The following is a 19,644-nucleotide window of genomic DNA, read 5'->3' on the forward strand; positions in this document are numbered from 1 at the left end:
CACTGTAGGCTACCATCACGGGCTGCCTGAGCTTGATGGTATTCTGTGTTTTCCATTCCACTGTAAATGAACACAACCTAACAATTGATATCATCTCTTTCTGTAAGACTTACAGTGGTTAAAAAAAAAAAACACTAGCAGAGGAATAAGGCAAAAGAAAATCCTATCTCTAAGTGAAATTCAAACAAATGAGATAAACATATTTATAGAAATCTAAAAGGGAATTCAAAGCCAATAAGAATAATTTGGGACGCCTGGGTGGCTCAGTTGGTTAAGCGGCTGCCTTCGGCTCAGGTCATGATCCCAACGTCCTGGGATCGAGTCCCACATCAGGCTCCTTGCTCGGCAGGGAGCCTGCTTCTCCCTCTGCCTCTGCCTGCCATTCTATCTGCCTGTGCTTGCTCTCTCTCCCTCTCTCTCTCTGATAAATAAATAAATAAAATCTTAAAAAAAAAAAGAATAACTGTTTGCTGAGCACAAACACCTGAGTGCCAGAAATCAGGGCTTCTAAAGTTTTCCCATAGTTGAGGGATAGTGGCTTTAGCAGGTATTTGTTTGCCTTATTGGAAAATTGTGCAGTCAGCCCCAATGTTTATAGCAGCAATGTCCACAATAGCCAAACTGTGGAAGGATCTGAGATGTCTTTCAACAGACAAATGGATAAAGAAGATGTGAAATATATATATAGATATATATATATATATCTATATATATATAATATTAAAATGAAATCTTGCTATTTACAACAACATGCATAAAACTAGAAGTTATTATGCTAAGTGAAACAGGTCAATCAGAAAAAGGCAATTATCATATGATCTCACTGATACAAAGAATTTGAGAAACAAGTCAGAGGATCATAGGGGAAGGCAGGAAAAATGAAACAAGACAAAACCAGAGAGGGAAACAAACTATAAGAGACTCTTAATCTCAGGAAACAGACTGAGGGTTGCTGGAGGGGAGGAGGGTGGGAGGGATGGGGCGGCTGGGGGATGGACACTGGGGAGGGGATGTGCTATGGTGAGTGCTGTGAATTGTGTAAGCCTGACGATTCACCGACCTGTATCCCTGAAACAAATTATACATTGAATGTTAGGGAAAAAAAAAAAAAGATGTGGTGAGAAAACAGCCAACATATCCCATTTTTGGAGGAAACTTCTTCAAAGAGGAAATCCATAATTTATGGGAAAGCCTCTGGGAAGGGCACAAGGCCTTCTGTAATGCAGTGTTGCTGCTGCCGCTGATCTGATGTCACACCCATTTCCACTGAGCCTGCTAGGTGGCCCAGCCTCCCTCAGCGTCTCTCAGGAGAGTAGTGTCCACCACATCAACTGCACTTCTACCTACAGCCTGAAGGACTGGATTGGCTGAAAAGGCCAGGCAAGATTTACTACATGAAGAGGCCTATGACAGGTCACTCAAGCAACCAACCAAAAATCCCCATTCAAAGATTTGGGGAAAGACAAAAATGGAAGATATAAGGAACATCTTCGGGAGATGATCCTAGCATTTTTAATGTTTATCCAAAGACAATAGTATTTTATCTTTAAGCTGCTCTCTGAAAGGCACTCCCAAACAGAGAGTCAACTGTTTATCTACTCTACCTTGGAAGAATATGGGTGAACTAGGTGAAGGGGATTAAGAGTACACTTATCTGGGGTGCCTGGGTAGCTCAGTCCATTAAGCATCTGTCTCTCAATCTCAGTGCAGGTCTTGATCTGGGTTGTGAGTTCAAGCCCCATGTTGGGCTACAAAAAATAATACATTTGTCCTGATGAGCATTGAGTAATGTATACACTTGTTGAATCACAATATTGTATACCTGAAACTCATGTAACACTCTATGATAATTCTACTGGAAACAAATAAACTTCCATCACGGTTTATGGGCCTAAGCTATATACATAAACCAGCCCCTCCAACAAAGGGATGAAGGATCACTGTGAATGGATAAACAGATTATTTCCTAAAATAAATTTGAGTGCTTTCACCTAACTATTCAGGCTTCACCGTGTTTAGAAATAGAAAATGGGGGAATGGGCCATGAAGCCAAAATAAATGCTGATGTGCCAGGGCTGTGAGGAAGCAATCACTGAAAAGTCACCAGGCAAATGAATAGAACATGGGTGGCCAGAGAACAAGGCCAAGGACAGCAGCCAAGCATTGCCCATTCCCCATCTTCTGTGGCTAGGGGTCCCAGGGAATCAACAATTCAAGGTTTATGATGGGAACAACTGTAAAATAATGGTGCTGAACAGTTTATACATCATTTCCTCCTCTATTATTTCACTGGATCATTGCAACAATGTATTAATCATATTTGTATTCATATTCATTTACCTATTCATTTTCAACAAATATGTTGAACACCCACTATGTGTCAGGCACCATTCTAGATGTGAGAAAGACCAGGGGGAAATAATTCAGATAAGGCACCTGTTCTCATAGAGTTTATGGTCTGAGTAGAAACCAGCAATAAACACACACACACACAAAAAAAAACCCACACACAAATATGTACAAAGGATGATGAGTACTATGAAAAACAATAATGGAGTGATGGCACAGAGGGGGCTAAGAGCAAGGTGTTCCTTTCAACAGAGTGGACAAGGAAGAGGGTTACACTGGAATTAAGACCTGGAGGATGAGAAGGAGTTATCCTGCAAGGATTGGAGGTGGATTGGAGGGCAGAGGTATAAGAGAGCCCCAAGTAGAGGGAACAGTCAGGCCAATGCCATGATACAGGGAGGAGTCCTTTGTATTTTTGCAACTGGAGGGCTGCTGGAGGGGTGGCTGGAATGTATCAAGGCAGATAGAAGAGTGCAGAAGATGGATCCAAAGAGACAGGCAGGGACTGATCAGTGAAGACCTCAAAACCAATGGGAAGGACTATTCCAAGGGCAATGGCAAGCCACTGGAAGCTTGTGACTGATTTGCATTTTCAGAAGGTTCTTTCAGTGACTAGACTGAAGGAGCACAAGAGTGTATGCGGGGAGAACAGTTACAGTGAGTAGTAGTGAGAAATAGCCAGACACTGGCTAGTGTTGCTGGAGGAGTTGGTTGGAAGTAGGCAAATGTGAAATAGGCTTCGGACATGGAACTTGCAGGACAAGTGGATGTACCAAACCTCGGTGGAGGAAAGGGCATGAGTCAAAGATGACTCCTGGGTTTGTGGACTGAGTAACTGATTGGACAGTGGTGTCAATTTTTGAGATGGAGAGAACTGAAGGAAGACCAAATTTGGAGTGGGATGAGGGTATTTAGAATCCCATGAGGAAGTGTTATAGCTTTGTTTTACGGATTATGGAAAAAAAAAAAAGCAACTGAGTCTCAGGGTCACATAACCAGGATTCCAAGCCTGGTCTTGGCCTACCCAGTTCCCTAGTCTCTAGAGTGTCCAGGATCAAGAAGCAAGCATCTCTGCAGAGTGCTCCCTTCTTCTGGCACAATCTCAACTTTTAGTTCTCCTTCTCCTATTCCCAACATCAGGAGGTCTGGGAACCAGAATGAAATGTGTGGTACTGGTCCCAGAACTCTTTTTAAAGTTTTGTTCCCAACTTTTCCTGCTAAGAAAAAAAAAATCTCCACTAATATCTCTTGCTGCTGAGCCAAGCCTTGGAAATAAAGAATACAGGTGACTAGGTAATTATCTCCACATTCTAACACAATGCTGGAAAAGACAAACTTTCATACAGTAATTATCAATTGAGGGACAGAAATTGAGAACCTTCCTAACACTCTGCTCCCCTGAGAAACATGCTCAAGTACAGTGGGGGACCAAAGCTGGCTCAACACCAGCTCTCTTTACATTGGATTTGGTTGTAACAGAGTCCAAAGATGGTCCAAGCACTCTTGTTGTCCTGGGATGTCATGCTAGTGATCATACTGACCACTCACTAGCTGGAACAACTTCACCATTGACTAAGCCTGGGGATTCTGTCACAGAGAGATGGGCCCCAGAATGGGAGTTTTATTCTGGGAACTAGAGTGTGAGATCTGCACCTTGAATTACAGTGATAACTGGCCTGGATCTTTCCTCATGGGGAAGAAAACACTGCCAGTGGATTACCTTTGAAAGCAAGGGGGAAAGAGGTTTTCTTGAATCGTTCTTGAAGGGGAGCAGAGAGCCCCCAAAGCCAGCCCTAGATGCAGATAGAAGAGAAGGTGTTTAATGATGGGATTTCCTCTAATCCAACCTCTCCTTTCTGCTGCAGCTGAGGATTTCTGGGCTCCTCTGGTGGTGGAGTGGGGCAGCCCCAAGGAGGTCAGGTCAGGAGGTTAGGAAATAATGTGGAGAGAGGGCTTGGGGTCAGCTTTGGAAAAAGCAATCACAGAAAGGAACAGGTTGGTGCCCATTCCAGAAGGTACTGCCATTTGGAAACACACCTGCTCCCAGAGTCCTGGGAAAAACGGGGTTTGAAGCTGAGACTCACAGATCACGACTGTAGCACCCAAAGATACTCCACTGTGGTGCTGTGGTTCTGAGCTTTGGGTCTTCAGTTGACCCTCCCTGGCAAAAAATAAACTGTATCAGATGCCCCTTTTCTAAAATTTCCTTAAGTTTCCCTTCCCCTGAGGTCCATTAACATCTTTCATCATGACTGCTTTTCACTTTGGTGTCTTCATCTCCAACATCAACCCCAAAGCAAGACCCATGTCATCTGTCACCAGGAGGCCCCCAACTGTCTTCCCTGCACACACTCTTATCCTCTGCTTCAAGCTGCTCTATCACAGTAACATACTCAGGCTGACTGAAACAACAGAGTCCCAGAGGCTCAGAGCTCGAGATCAGGGTAGCCCCACTGCTGCATTCTGCTCAAGGCCCTCCTCTGGGCTGCAGACTGCTGACTTTCCATCATATCTTCTCTTTCCTGTTTTGATGGGGATGCTGAGGATTTAGTCTCTTCTCTTTCCTGCACATTATATGGCACTGTTAGCTGTAGTCACCATGCTGTGCAGAACATGCCTCAAACTTATTAGCTTATAACTGAAGCTTAGACCTTTTCATCGGCTTCATCTAATTCACCCCCACCCCGGCCTCTGGTGGCCACAAATCTGATCTCGCTTTCTATGACATTTTTTTTTCTTCAAGATTTCACATGTAAATGAAATCATATGGTATTTGTCTTTCTCTGTGTGACTAATTAAGGTCCATCACCGGTTGTTGTGACACATTATATCTTCATGCAGAAAAATGCAACATAGCTCTCTGGCCTCTTAAGGACGTTAACCCTATTCAAGGTGACTCCACCTTTGTGACCCAATTATATCCCCAAAACCCTACCTTTAAACACCATCACACTGGAATTAGGGGTTCAACATATGAATGGGGGGACACAAACATTGAGTGCATTGCCTCCTTCTCTAATCAATTTCTTATACAAATGTTCTATAAACAGCCTGCTGTGTAAGAAAACCATGCCCAGGATGCCAGGTCCCTGGACTTAAGTCTCAGACAGAACATTAGGCCAGCAGTTCTCTCTCAGACTCTTTCCCCAGCATCATCTCCACAGAGTTACCCACAAGCAATAAAGCAAATATCCAACTGCCCTCTGGGTAGTACCCATGTCAACCCAATACCTCTCACCATACCACAACACATTAGCAGCCACAATGTACTTCATCAAACCCATTCTCCTCCAGTCCTTGTCCTGTTACACCTCTGGAACATCCACTCCAATCTTCCCCCATAGTCTCTTCTGGATACCTGCAGCCATACCTGCCCCCACCCTCCACCATTTCCAAGAGCCCCCTCAAACTCACATGATGGACCACCACACACTGCTCTCACTCAACAGAAATGTAAATTCCACATTCAAATCTCTTCAGCGAGTTTAAGCACAAGCATGTTAATAAAATTGGTGCCAGCAGAAATCTTATCTCTATTATATTTCAAGATGGGGGGGCGGATACAGGGCACTACCTTTGCTGAGAGATCTAAAGCAAGGCAGTAAACTGGGTCTTCTTGAGGGTGGGTTACCTGATGGGCCAGCTGACCACAAATTTTTCAAAACACCACTTTGGAAAACTTTCAGGCACCTTTTTTTTTTTTGAGGTTTTTTAAAATTAATTTATTTATTTTCAGCATAACAGTATTCATTATTTTTTCACCACCCCCAGTGCTCCATGCAATCCATGCCCTCTATAATACCTACCACCTGGTACCCCAACCTCCCACCCCCCCTGTCCCTTCAAACCCCTCAGATTGTTTTTCAGAGTCCATAGTCTCTCGTGATTCACCTCCCCTTCCAATTTACCCCAACTCCCTTCTCCTCTCTAACATCCCTTGTCCTCCATGCTATTTGTTATGCTCCACAAATAAGGGAAACCATATGATAATTGACTTTCTCTGCTTGACTTACTTCACTCAGCATAATCTCTTCCAGTTCCATCCATGTTGCTACAAAAATTGGGTATTCGTCCTTTCTGAAGGAGGCATAATACTCCATAGTGTATATGGACCACATCTTCCTTATCCATTCGTCCATTGAAGGGCATCTTGGTTCTTTCCACAGTTTGGCGACCGTGGCCATTGCTGCTATAAACATTGGGGTACAGATGGCCCTTCTTTTCACTACATCTGTATCTTTGGGGTAAATACCCAGGAGTGCAATTGCAGGGTCATAGGAAGTTCTATTTTTAATTTCTTGAGGAATTTCCACACTGTTCTCCAAAGAGGCTGCACCAACTTGCATTCCCACCAACAGTGGAAGAGGGTTCCCCTATCTCCACATCCCCTCCAACACGTATTGTTTCCTGTCTTGTTAATTTTGGCCATTCTAACTGGTGTAAGGTGATATCTCAATGTGGTTTTAATTTGAATCTCCCTGAGGGCTAGTGATGATGAACATTTTTTCATGTGTCTGATAGCCATTCGTATGTCTTCATTGGAGAAGTGTCTGTCCACATCTTCTGCCCATTTTTTGATATGATTGTCTGGTTTGTGTGTGTTGAGTTTGAGGAGTTCATTATAGATCCTGGATATCAACCTTTTGTCTGTACTGTCATTTGCAAATATCTTCTCCCATTCCGTGGATTGCCTCTTTGTTTTGTTGACTGTTTCCTTTGCTGTGCAGAAGCTTTTGATTTTGATGAAGTCCCAAAAGTTTATTTTTGCTTTTGTTTCCTTTGCCTTTGGAGACATATCTTGAAAGAATTTGCTGTGGCTGATATCGAAGAGGTTACTGCCTATGTTCTCCTCTAGGATTCTGATGGATTCCTGTCTCACATTGAGGTCTTTTATCCATTTTGAGTTTATCTTTGTGTACAGTGTAAGAGAATGGTCAAGTTTAATTCTTCTACATATAGCTGCCCAGTTTTCCCAGCACCATTTATTGAAGAGACTATCTTTTTTCCACTGTATATTTTTTCCTGTTTTGTCAAAGATTAATTGACCACAGAGTTGAGGGTCCATATCTGTGCTCTCTACTCTGTTCCACTGCTCTATGTGTCTGCTTTTATGCCTGTACCATGCTGTCTTGGTGATCACAGCTTTGTAGTAAAGCTTGAAATCAGGTAACGTGATGCCCCCAGTTTTATTTTTGTATTTCAACATTTCCTTAGCTATTCGGGGTCTCTTCTGATTCCATACAATTTTTTGGATTATTTGCTCCAGCTCTTTGAAGAATACCGGTGGAATTTTCCACACATAAGAAGGGAAATCATCAATATTAGAGCTGAGATCAATGAGGTAGAAACCAGAGATACAGTAGAACGTATCAATGAAACTAGAAGCTGGTTTTTTGAAAGAATCAATAAGATCGATTAACCATTGGCCACACTAATCCAAAAGAAAAGAGAGAAAGCCCAAATTCATAAAATTATGAATGAAAAGGGAGAGATCACAACTAACACCAAGGAAGTAGAAACAATCATCAGAAGTTATTATCAACAGTTATATGCCAATAAGCTAAGCAACCTAAATGAAATGGATGCATTCCTGGAAAAGTATAAACTCCCAAAATTGAACCAGGAAGAAATCGACAACCTGAATAGACCAATATCTAGTAACGAGATTGAAGCAATGATCAAAAACCTCCCAAAAAACAAGAGCCCAGGACCTGACGGATTCCCTGGGGAATTCTACCAAACTTTCAAAGAAGAAATAACACCTATTATCCTGAAGCTGCTTCAAAAAATTGAAGCAGAAGGAAAACTTCCAGACTCTTTCTATGAAGCCTGCATTACCCTGATCCCCAAACCAAGCAAAGACCCTACCAAAAAGGAGAATTTCAGACCAATATCAATGATGAATATGGATGCTAAGATTCTCAACAAGATCCTAGCCAACAGGATCCAACAGCACATTAAAAAGATTATCCACCATGACCAGGTGGGATTCATCCCTGGGCTACAAGGATGGTTCAACATTCGCAAATCAATCAATGTGATACAATAAATTAATAAGAGAAGAGAGAAGAACCACATGGTCCTCTCAATTGATGCAGAAAAAGCATTTGACAAAATCCAGCATCTGTTCCTGATTAAAATCCTTCAAAGTTTAGGGATAGAGGGAAAATTCCTGAACCTCATCAAATCTATCTATGAAGGACCCACAGCAAATATCATCCTCAATGGGAAAAAGCTTGCAGCCTTCCCGCTGAGATCAGAACAAGACAAGGATGCCCACTCTCCCCACTCTTGTTCAACATAGTATTAGAAGTCCTAGCAACAACAATCAGACAACAAAGAGAAATAAAAGGTATCCAAATTGGCAATGAAGAAGTCAAACTCTCTCTATTCACAGATGACATGATTCTTTATATGGAAAACCCAAAAGACTCCACCCGCAAAATACTAGAACTCATACAGCAATTCAGCAACGTGGCAGGATACAAAGTCAATGTGCAGAAATCAGGCACCTTTTGATACAACTGAGAATCCTGAGTTGTCAACAGAGGAAGAAATATGGAAAGGGGAAAAAAAAAGAAAGACCTCGCACACAATACTACTTAGAAGGAAACTTCTGATACTTGATTCAATTCCCCCTCTCAGGGTGTGGTGAGAATACCCAAACACTTCTCCCAGGATCCCATGGCTCCACAGCCAGATTTCATGGATATTGCAAAAGAAAAAATAATATTGATTTAATTTCTGGAGAAAAATAAAGAGGGGATAGTGAGAGGGAGGGAGAGAAAGACACACACACACACACACACACACACACACACACAGATGGTTTCTTCCAAGACTCACATTAACGTGTTACCATATTAATTTTCTACAGGTCAAGCTGTAGAACCATGACTGTGGGAGCTGCCTTATTACACTGACTCCTAGAACTAGTTTAGCCATATGAAACATTTTAAATCTTGTTATCCATCCTCCTGAGCTCATGTTAAAGTTATTAGGCCCATTTCCTTTCAGGGAGTTGAATCAAAACATGACCAGCAAAGCACTCAACAATAGTTACCATTAAAAGCATGTATTTTATCTGCTTACATATTTTTTCTCTTATCACATGGTCAGGACACCAGATAACAATGAAGCTTGTATAATTGCTGTCATCATGAATACTGTAACCAAAACTTGTGAAAAATCTATATTAAAAATGTATCTTTTATCAGGACCCTCCTCCTTTCTCTTTCCTGATCCAGCACCCCCAGTTCAGGTCCTTATTACCACCACAGCACTGAAGCAATTACTTTTCTAACTAGGCAAGGACCTCTTGCTTCTGGCCCTATTGCATATACCTGGTAGACTAAACCTTCAAAGGCATGGCTCTCAAGATGTCATGTTTCTGCTCAAAAATCTCCTGTGGTTCCCCTTTTCCCCCTGACTTTTATATGAGTTCCTCACTGTGACTTTTAAACCCTCCACAGTTAGGCTTCAATTGGCTTTCTCATCCTTATCTTCACCACCAATTTACATTGGCATTGTATGTCAGCCACATACATTCCTAACTGTTCCCCAGGTATGTCCAATAGCTTCTCCCTACCATGACCTTACTCATTTTTCCCTCTGTCAAGGTTACCATACCTATCAATCTCTGCCTGATAAAATCTGATCCATTTCACAAGGTCTTTCTCAAATACCCTCACCTCCCTGAAGCATTTTCCCTAATCCCAGCAGAAAACTTGCTCTGAACTCCTGTAATGGAATTTCTCTAACTCATTCTCTGCCCAACCTAGTGGCACACTTTGATATGTCTAACAACAGACTGAAAAAATTCCCAATTTACATACAACATTGGCCGATTTCTGTGATATAAATACTCCCACCACAGTCAAGTTCGAGCTACCAATCTGATGTCACTGAACATGGAGCTGTGAAGAGATACTTTACAGTAAAGAATTATGTAGTATTCCTACCATACATACACAACAGATGTAAATGATCTCAAGAGCATAGACAATAATATAGTAAAACAACTAAAAAATTTAATGATTTATGTCTGCTTTTTATCAAACTCCTTGTAGGTTTTATCTAATTCAATTTTCAGTAATGCTTGTGTTTAACAACCAACCATCAAAATTCCTGCAACTTTAATGCTCAGCACTTGTGAGCTGGTTGAAACCAGTTCCAGCACACCATTGCCCCCACTCCCTACTGTATAAGCTCCTTGAAAGACGATGTTGTGTCTTTCATCATCTCTGTGCACCGAGCTCAGTACTGTGAACAAGAGCAGTACTGGATAAAATGTTAGAATACTGTAGGCCATATACATGGAACTTAATTAACCCCAATATTGACACCTGAATTCATATCCTAGATGGAAGCACTAGAAGGAGCTGTCCATCAAGATCTAGAACACTGACGTCCTGTTACTGGCAGAAGGAAGGAAAAGGTCAGCTCTTCCAGGCAGATAGATCCATAGTAAATTCAGTGCCAGGAGAACAGAGGGCCACTTGGTCTTGGAGTCCTGGTCTTGGTCTTAACTGCCCCCCAGGGATTCTTTGGCTTAGTTTTGTCTCATTTGTTGGAATGCCCCCAAGTCTAAACCAAGCAATGGATGAGGCAAGACTGTGGAAGGAAACTCTTTTGATTTTAATGGGACAAACTTGCTACTTTCCCCTATAGGACAATAAAAGGATTATTGGAAAAATGTAAATGCATTGATCTCCTTATATAAAGTACATTAGGGATGATTAAAACCAATTTGGAATATCGAAAGTCTAGAAGCAGGGTAAGCTGGGTTAAGGGTGGGGCCTAAAGTTCTGATTTATAAAACCTCCTCCAGATAATCTGAATGTCCAGAAAGGTTTGTGTACCCCAAGGGTATAAGGCATTAGACAGGAGATAGGTATGTAAACTTGTTGCTAAGGGAAATGGACAAGGCTGCTAATGGGGAACCAGGGAAGGACTACCAGGCCCCAGGTGATATTGGAGACTATGATGTCACTGTAGTTCACATTCACAGAGGACTGTGATGTTCCCTGGCTATCCTCATTGCTCTGAGTGAGTGTGGAACAAAAAGGCTAGAGAACTAGACTGAATCAGGGTTTTATAGGATAAATGCCACATAAGAATAAAAAGAAAGAGACGTGTCAATAGGCAAAAAGGATTTTAGAAAGCTGGATCATTTCTGGACAGGAAAGGTAATTAAACCAGGAGGGAGGCTAACTGGACCAGAGATAAAATTGAGATCCAAAATCAGGAATGAGTACATATATTTAAGTTGTCCCAAACATATGTAAAAGTTGCCCAATAACTGAACTGGTTATAAATTTTGAAATTAAAGTTAATTAAAATTAAAAGCATAGTCCCTCAGGTGTACTAGCCAGTCCCAATTCAAACCAGATCAAGTATTTCTAATGACCATCTTGTGTTAAATTGAGACCTGCAGTAAGTATAAAATATACTCTTGTGTAGGATTTTACATAAAGAAAAAGATACAAAATCTCTTGTTAATACTCTTATAAACTGATTATAAGTTGAAATATTTAAATATACTTGGTTAAATATTGTTAAAGTTGTTTTTGTTTTTGTTTTTGTTTTAAGCAGGACTACAGAAGGAAGGATGTAGGAAAGATGGATGGATCAGCCAGAGAGTGAGATACAAGGGTTCCAGGTCTCAAGGGGACATGGACAATAAAGATGAGGAAGCTCTTAGAGAACTGTGAGATCAGGGAGTTCAGTGGGCTGTTGGCATGAGGGCTTGAAACCACCCAGGACACGGCAGGCCTTTAGATGGAGAGGAAGCCTTGCTCCAGTAAGGACCTATGAGGCTATGCCCAGAACACCCCACGCGACTGACGGAGCAGGTGCCTCCAGGCGAAGGTGATAGCATCCACCTAGAATGTGTGAATGTTGATTTATTTGTAAAAAGGGATTTTACAGATAGGATTAAATTAAGGATTCGGAGATGAGAAGATTATCCTGGAATATCCGGCAAGCCCTACATGACATTGCAAGTGCCTTTATAGGAGAGAAGCAGAGGGAGATACCCAGAGGCACTGAAGAGGAGGCCAAGGGCTGATGGGCTGGTGGCGGCAGATGGGAGTGACACGACCCCAAGCCAAAAAGTGCCAGCAGCCACCAGAAGCTGGAAGAGGCAAGGGACAGATTCTACGCTAGAGCTTCCTAGACCTTCTGACAACTTGAGCTCATCCCAGTGAAATGCTTTTCACACTTTTGGCCTCCAAAACCATGAGGGAACACAATTTGGTGGTTCTAAGCCCCTAAGTTTGTGTCCCCCTTGTTAAAGCAGCCAGGGAAGAAGGTGTGATGGAGGGCTGAGGAAAGAGCTCCTGGCCCCGTAGGGAATGGGTGGCACACACTGGAGCTAGCTTTCACTAGAGGAGACAGGAACGGGAGGAGAACATTCCATGAAGAGATGATTTCCATAAGGAAAACAGTTAAGATAGGACAGGGCTTCTAAAGGGCCTGGCAGAGAAACACTGGACAGAAGGCAGGTCAGTTTAGTGTAGAGAAAAGATAGAGAAAGGAATCATAGCAGTGGGAGCAGCCATTTTCACACCGTTCTGGTCCTCTCTCCTAGCTTCCATGAGTTGCCAGCACTCCTTGGCATTGCCTGGTGAATAGATGTACAGTTCCAGTCTGTGCCTCCATCTTCATATGGCCTTCTTCTCTGTCCTCTCCTTAGGTCTTCTCCCCTTCTGTGAACACCAGTCATCGGATATGGGGTCCACCCCAAGTCTAGGGGGATTGCACCTCAACATCCTTAACTATTTACCTCTGTACAAACTCTATCTCTCAATAAGGTCACATTCTGATATTCTGGGTGGACCTGAATTTCAATGCACTACAAAGAGAATTTACTTTGTGCCAAGTATGTTTGAAAGCATTTTACCTGCATTAAATCTTTTTATCATCCACCTTTCCTAGGAGTAGATACTATAATGAGTATCCCCACTTCAGAGAAGGGGGAAACCAAGGTCCAGCGAGGCTAAGGAATTTGTCTATAGTCACACATAGAGTAAATTTCAGCACTGAATTCCAACCCAGACATTCTGGCTCCAAAGGTCATATTCTAAATCACTGTCACAATCTGCTGTGAATAACCATTTAACAAGTAAAGTCGATTTCCAGTTGTCATGCTTTACGCTTCTTAGTAGAAAACCTGACTCAGCTGATACCACTTACACTCACACTTGTGATTAGGCAAAACCTTATTTGTAAACTATTAGTGTGTTTACTGGAGCACAAATAGAAGACAAAATCACCAATTTACTAATTGATCTTCCCTGTTGGAGATGCCAACTGTGTAATCCTGAGCAGGGCAATCATTTGCTCTGGATCAGCTTATCAGTTACTGTTTATTGAGCACCTACTATGTGCCAGGTAACAGACGAAGTAGGTATTGAGGATGTGGTGAAGCCCAAGACAGACAGAATCCCCTGCCATGCTGGACTTTAAATGCTAATGAGCAAAACTAAGCAAAGAATCACTCAGATATTTTAATAATGATGGGTCTGCAAAGGATTGGAAATGAACGTGGGGGATGGGCTTTCTGGAAGCAGATAGAAAGAAGGCCTCACTCCATCTTAGGGAAAAGGGAAGAGAACTGTCGAAAGAGTCATTGAAGCCAAGACTTGAAGGATCACTGAAAGAAGGGAAAAGCCTTCCAGGCCACAAAAGTAAGCATGATCATCACAAGTTAAGCATTATAACATAAACAGGATCGTGCAACCACAAACAGCAGTAAGGAAGATTAATGGAGCTAGCACGGGATGAAAATGCCTTGTACAGTGCCAGGTACAGAGAAGGTACTAAATCAACATCACCTGAATCTGAATTCATGGAGAATTTCTCTTGAACCTTCACCTGTGAAAAATGCAATAACCTTAAATTCTCAGGTCTCATCCTGCGGGCTTGCTGAAGCTGACATTCATAACCAAACAGACGAAACTCGCAGAACAGATGATATGAACTTGTCATTTTACCATGTTACCTGACAACGTCATCTTAATGAAACAAAGAAACTCACCCATATATTAATTTCAACAGTTTTGGCCGTGTCTCGTTCATAGGCATACTGTTTTTCTAAAGCCCACACTGCATACATCAGTCACATTAAAACCATTGATCCCTCTAAACAACGATTCATAATCACTGTAACTACTGTATGAAGGACAGACTCAATCTCAGGATAGAAAAAGTGAGCCTACTCCACATTTGATTTTTTTTTTTTTGGTAGCATACTTAAATTTAAATTACACCATAGGCACTTTTTAGCATAACATGTACTGTATATCTTTGTATTTCAAAAAACCCATTTCCCCCCTACATATAACACTTGGTAACTCAGGGAAATGTATCTTAGCAGCTCCCAACTGCCACTTCCTCAAGTTGGCTCCTGGTTAGTACTTTTTCTATTTTCTTGGGTTAAGCGCAAACTACAAGCTCTCTGGGAGCAAGAGTAAACCTGATTATCTTTGAGAAAAAAGGAATACCTTTAGTTTCCCTCCCCTTCTCTCAAAATCATATCATGTGCAATGGAAACATCAGCTGTATTTATCAATAATAAAGTGACCACGGGAGGAAACCAAGTGAATAGCTTCAGTGAAAATTGTCATACGTAGTTAGCTTTATATGATACCAGTGAGATATCTTTCTGCACATCTCATTCTACCCTAGAGCAAGGAGAAAAGATCATTACAAATACAAGCTCTACTGACAAAAGGAGCTGGGTTCAAAGGCTTGTTCTGTGGCAAAGTAATGCTGTGTGACCTTTGCCTATGTGTTGGTGTCCCTAAGACTGTCATGTGAGGAAGCCCATGCCACATGAGGAGGCCAGGGGAAAGTGCTCTGGGTGCAGTCCTGATCTGCAAGTCATCCCTACCCAGCTACTGGCTATGGAAATAACATCACCGTGAATTCTCCAGACCAGTCCAGATACCAGCTGAAGGTCACTGAGTAACAGGAGTTGATGCCACAAGTTGCAAAGGAATCACCTCAATTCTTTGACTCTGAAGTCTGTGATCCTAAGAAAACAGTTGTTATTTTAAGTTGCTAAGCTTTGGGGCCATTTGTCAAAAAACATTAACAATAACAAAAACAAGTCACATCCACATAAGGTTAGCTCATTGGGCCAACAAGTGCCTGGAAATACCCTTGGCTACACGTCAACAGGATAGTAGTGAGAACAGGGACAGCAGCAACAATCGGCCTGTATATATAGGATGTACTCTGCACAGGGCACTGTTCTAGTGATTTATGTCTATGAACTCATTGAGTCCTCACAGCAGACCTGTGGGGTAAGTGCTATTATTATCCCTATTTCACAGGTATGGAAATTGTGGCACAGAGATGTCAAGTGACCTGCCCAAGCTCCCACAGTGAGGTAGTACGATGTGGATGTAGGCAGTCTAGGACCAGAGTCCTCACCTACAGTCTGCATGCTGTACAACCTCACTAGTGTCAAGTATGTACAAGAAAGCTTACCGACATGTCTAGACTTTCTAAAAACTTCACAGAGCCATCTCCCTGGTCCCGATCAGCAAGTCCATCCAGAGTGGCGTTCCCAACAGCTCAGTGAGCTCTTCTACCCCCAGTCAGTCTCCAAACTGTGGGGTCACTTACTCAAGTTCCTGCAATTCATAAAGACCATTTTCCTTTGGAAGATTCCCACCCTGACCTGGCACTTGGTGACGACTCAAACATCACCGATCTCTTGTGTTAATGTTATCTTGAGCTAGGCTTTATCAGTCCTGTCATAGGTGCTGCCGAAGAAGCTAATAATAATAAGAGCTAAAAGCTACTGAGCATTGGGTGCCAGGCAAGTCTTACTCTCAGCACTTCACATGTGATATTTTCTTCAACCCTCACAATGACAGTGACCCATGAGGCAACTACTATTGCTTTCCCTGCCATTCCACAGAAAAGGAAACTGAAGCTCATGGAGATTAACTGACTTGCCCAAGGTCACACAGTGAGGAAGTGGGACAGGATTTGAAACCACATCAGTATAACTCTAAAGCCAGTATAGTGTGCTCAATGGGGTCAGTGAGACTCAATGAAATGCTTTTCTGGTGAAAGAGACATATGACCTCATGGGGAAAAAGCCAGTATGGGCTCCTTCCCAACTCCTCCTGGATTAAATCCCAGCTGTACCCCTTTTGCTCTCAATGGTTCATATATCTCTGCTGTATAATAAGGATTAATGAAAATACTTCCACCCCTAGGTCTAGATCCAGAAGAAATTAGAACCTATAGCTACAAAAAACTCACACCAGAGTGTATATGGCAATGGTATTGACAATAGACCCAAACTGGAAACAACCCAAATGCCCTTCGATAGATGAATAGAGCAACAAATTGAGGTCTATCCCCACAATGGAATATTATTCAACCATAAAAGGGATGAAATACTGATCCATGCTACGGCATGAGGATGACACCTGAACAATTATCTGAGGTAAAAGATGCCAAGAACAAAAAGCCACATATTAAATGATTCTAATTACATGGAATATCCAAAATAGGGAAATCTACAGACAGAAAACACATTAGTTAGTTTCCAGGGACTGGAGGGAGACTAGGGAGTGACTATATGGAATTTCATTAGGGTATGATAAATTGTTCTAAAATTGATTGTGGCGATTATCACACATATGTGTAAATATACTAAAAGTCATCGAACTGTATACTTTAAGTGGATGAGTGGTATGGCATGTGAATTAAACCTCAATAAAGAAGTCTAAAAACACAATTAATAGGCCTAAAAAACACTACCTTACCATGTGAGAGGCTGTTGTTTGGCATAAATGAGTTATATGCCAAGAACTGTGCCTGGTACATAGCTCTAAATACAAGTTCGCTGTTTCTGTGTTGAAAAAAAAAAATCAAAACAATGTGCCAGAATGGATTTGGGAGCTTGGTTCTTGTTCATAAGAAATCACATTCAATTCTCATTCTGATTTCACCATGTTTTCCTGAAAGTAGTTAAGTGCCCTCCAGCCTGTCACCTGAAACACACAGTGAGAAGTTCCTGGGAGGGGAAAAAAAAGAGAAAAACAAAAGCAAAATAAAACTAGTATTTTGGTGGCAAATACCAACTATAGTGAGAAAGCACGTCATCCTGTTTGTGTTTGGGGGACAGATGAATCCTCAGGGAGACATCCTGCCTGTGTCTTTCCTGCGCTGTGCCTCCTCTATGTCTGGTCCTCCTTCTCCCTGCAAAAGCTTAACTACTTCTCCCCTCAAAAGCTTAGCTACTTCTCTCCACTTACCTGGAGAAGGACAAAGCAGAAGTCTATATATAGGACAGCAGCGGTCGGGCCACAGCAACCTATACCAGCAACTGTTCCTGGCGCCTGCTCCAAGGTGAAGAGTTTGAGGCATCCCCAGAGCCAGCCTAGACACAGGTGTAGCTGTGGGATAAACCATGGCCCGGTGGCTGCCTCTCTTTCCTCAAGGCTTAGCTTCTACCCCAATCAGAGCTGCCAAAGTGAAAGGGAACCGGAAACATGTTCCAAGGAGTTGGGGAATGAAATCACATTTCCAACCCTCCCAAATGGCCCATTTACCTTTAATTATGGAAATTAGATTGTGTTGTTTGCAGCTGTTTCCAAGTTAAGTTCCTTGTCCTTAACCTTAATGCTCGTAGGAGCTTTCCCCGCATAACCCCAGCTCACAAGAGAGGGCAGAACTTGCATGATTTGTCTTCCTCGAATTTTATAGGCAGGGAGGCAAATTTAGAGAAGGGGTTTGTTTCAAAGGTCCATTCATGAGTCAGTCCCTTATATGGTAAGCTTACCAGTCCAGCTCACAAATGGTTAATTGATCCACATCTAGCATAGCCTATATAGGGAGAGATTCCCCAAAATACGGATATTTTCAACAGCAGGCTCATGATTCTTCACCTGAAACACTTGGAGCCTAATGTTTCAGAAAGCAGGATTACTTGGATTTCAGAAACCGGAACCCAATGTATATACTGCAAATAATGTAAGGCTCCCATTGGGGTCAGAGCAATACTCTATAATCAAGACAATAACTTTTCTGAGGCAAAGCCGATGAATACTCAGATGAAGTAGGAAAAAGAAAGATTGTAAATAGCCTCCCGGTAACTCAAGAGCAACCTTTGACACCAAACCAGCAAACTTAAAAAAATATTCAGTTTCCCCATCTGTAGAGGATTTCAGAATTACAGGTAAGGGATTATGAACCTATATGTTCATGTACACATTACCAGTTGTGTACTCCTGGGCAATTTCCTAACCTGACCGACCTTGTTTTCCTCATTTTTAAAATGGAATCAACAGCAGTTACCTCATATTAAAAGAACGAATACAAGTAAAGCTTCTGGTGGTGCCTGACATGAAGAACTCAAGAAATGTTATCTCAATTAAGTGTCTATTCATTGATGAATGGATAAAAAAGATGTGGTATAGATATATAAGCAATGGAATATTATTCAGCCATTAAAAATGTGGGAAGGAATCTTGTCATTTGAAAGGGCATGGATGGATTTTTCTTTTTTTTTGGCATAGATGGATCTTGAGGACATTTTGCTAAGGGAGATAAATCAGACAGAGAAAGATAAATATTGTATGATATCACTTGTATACAGAATCTTTTAAAAAATAAGGAAAAAAAAAGAAAACTCAGGGTACCTATATGGCTCAGTCAGTCAAACATCTGATCTTGATTTTAGCTCAGATCATGATCTCAGGGTCCTGAGTTTGAGCCCTGCACTGGGCTCCACGCTGGGTGTGGAGTCTGCCTAAGATTCTCTCTTCCTTCCTCTGCTCCCCCCTCCCTCCCCTGCTTACCCTTGCTCTCATGCACCCGCTCTCATTTTCTAGAAAAATAATAAAATTAAATTAAAAGGAAGAAAGAAAACTCACAGAAAGATCGGATTTGTGGTTATCAGAGGCAGAAGGTGGGGGGGGAGGGTTGGGAAAAGGTACAAAGTTCCAGTTGTAAGATAAATAAGCACTGGGGATGTCACTATAGTCACACGTGACTATAGTTACCACTGCTGTGTGATAAAAAAAAAAAAAAAATTAGGAGAGTACATCCTAAGAGTTCTCATCACAAGGAGACACTTTTTTCTTTTATTTTTAAATTTCACTGTATTGATTTACATGAGATGATGAATGTTAACTTATTGTGTTAATTGCTTCTCAATGAAAGTCCAACCTTTATCTGTATTCCTAAAACTCACATGGTGATGTATGGCAAGTATAGCTCAAAGCTGGGGTGGGGTCGGGGGAAGGAATGCCATGTCCACGGTTA

Source organism: Mustela putorius, unplaced genomic scaffold (assembly GCF_011764305.1).
Source record: "Mustela putorius furo isolate JIRA1106 unplaced genomic scaffold, ASM1176430v1.1 tig00003899_pilon_pilon_pilon, whole genome shotgun sequence".
Lineage (NCBI taxonomy): Eukaryota > Metazoa > Chordata > Mammalia > Carnivora > Mustelidae > Mustela > Mustela putorius.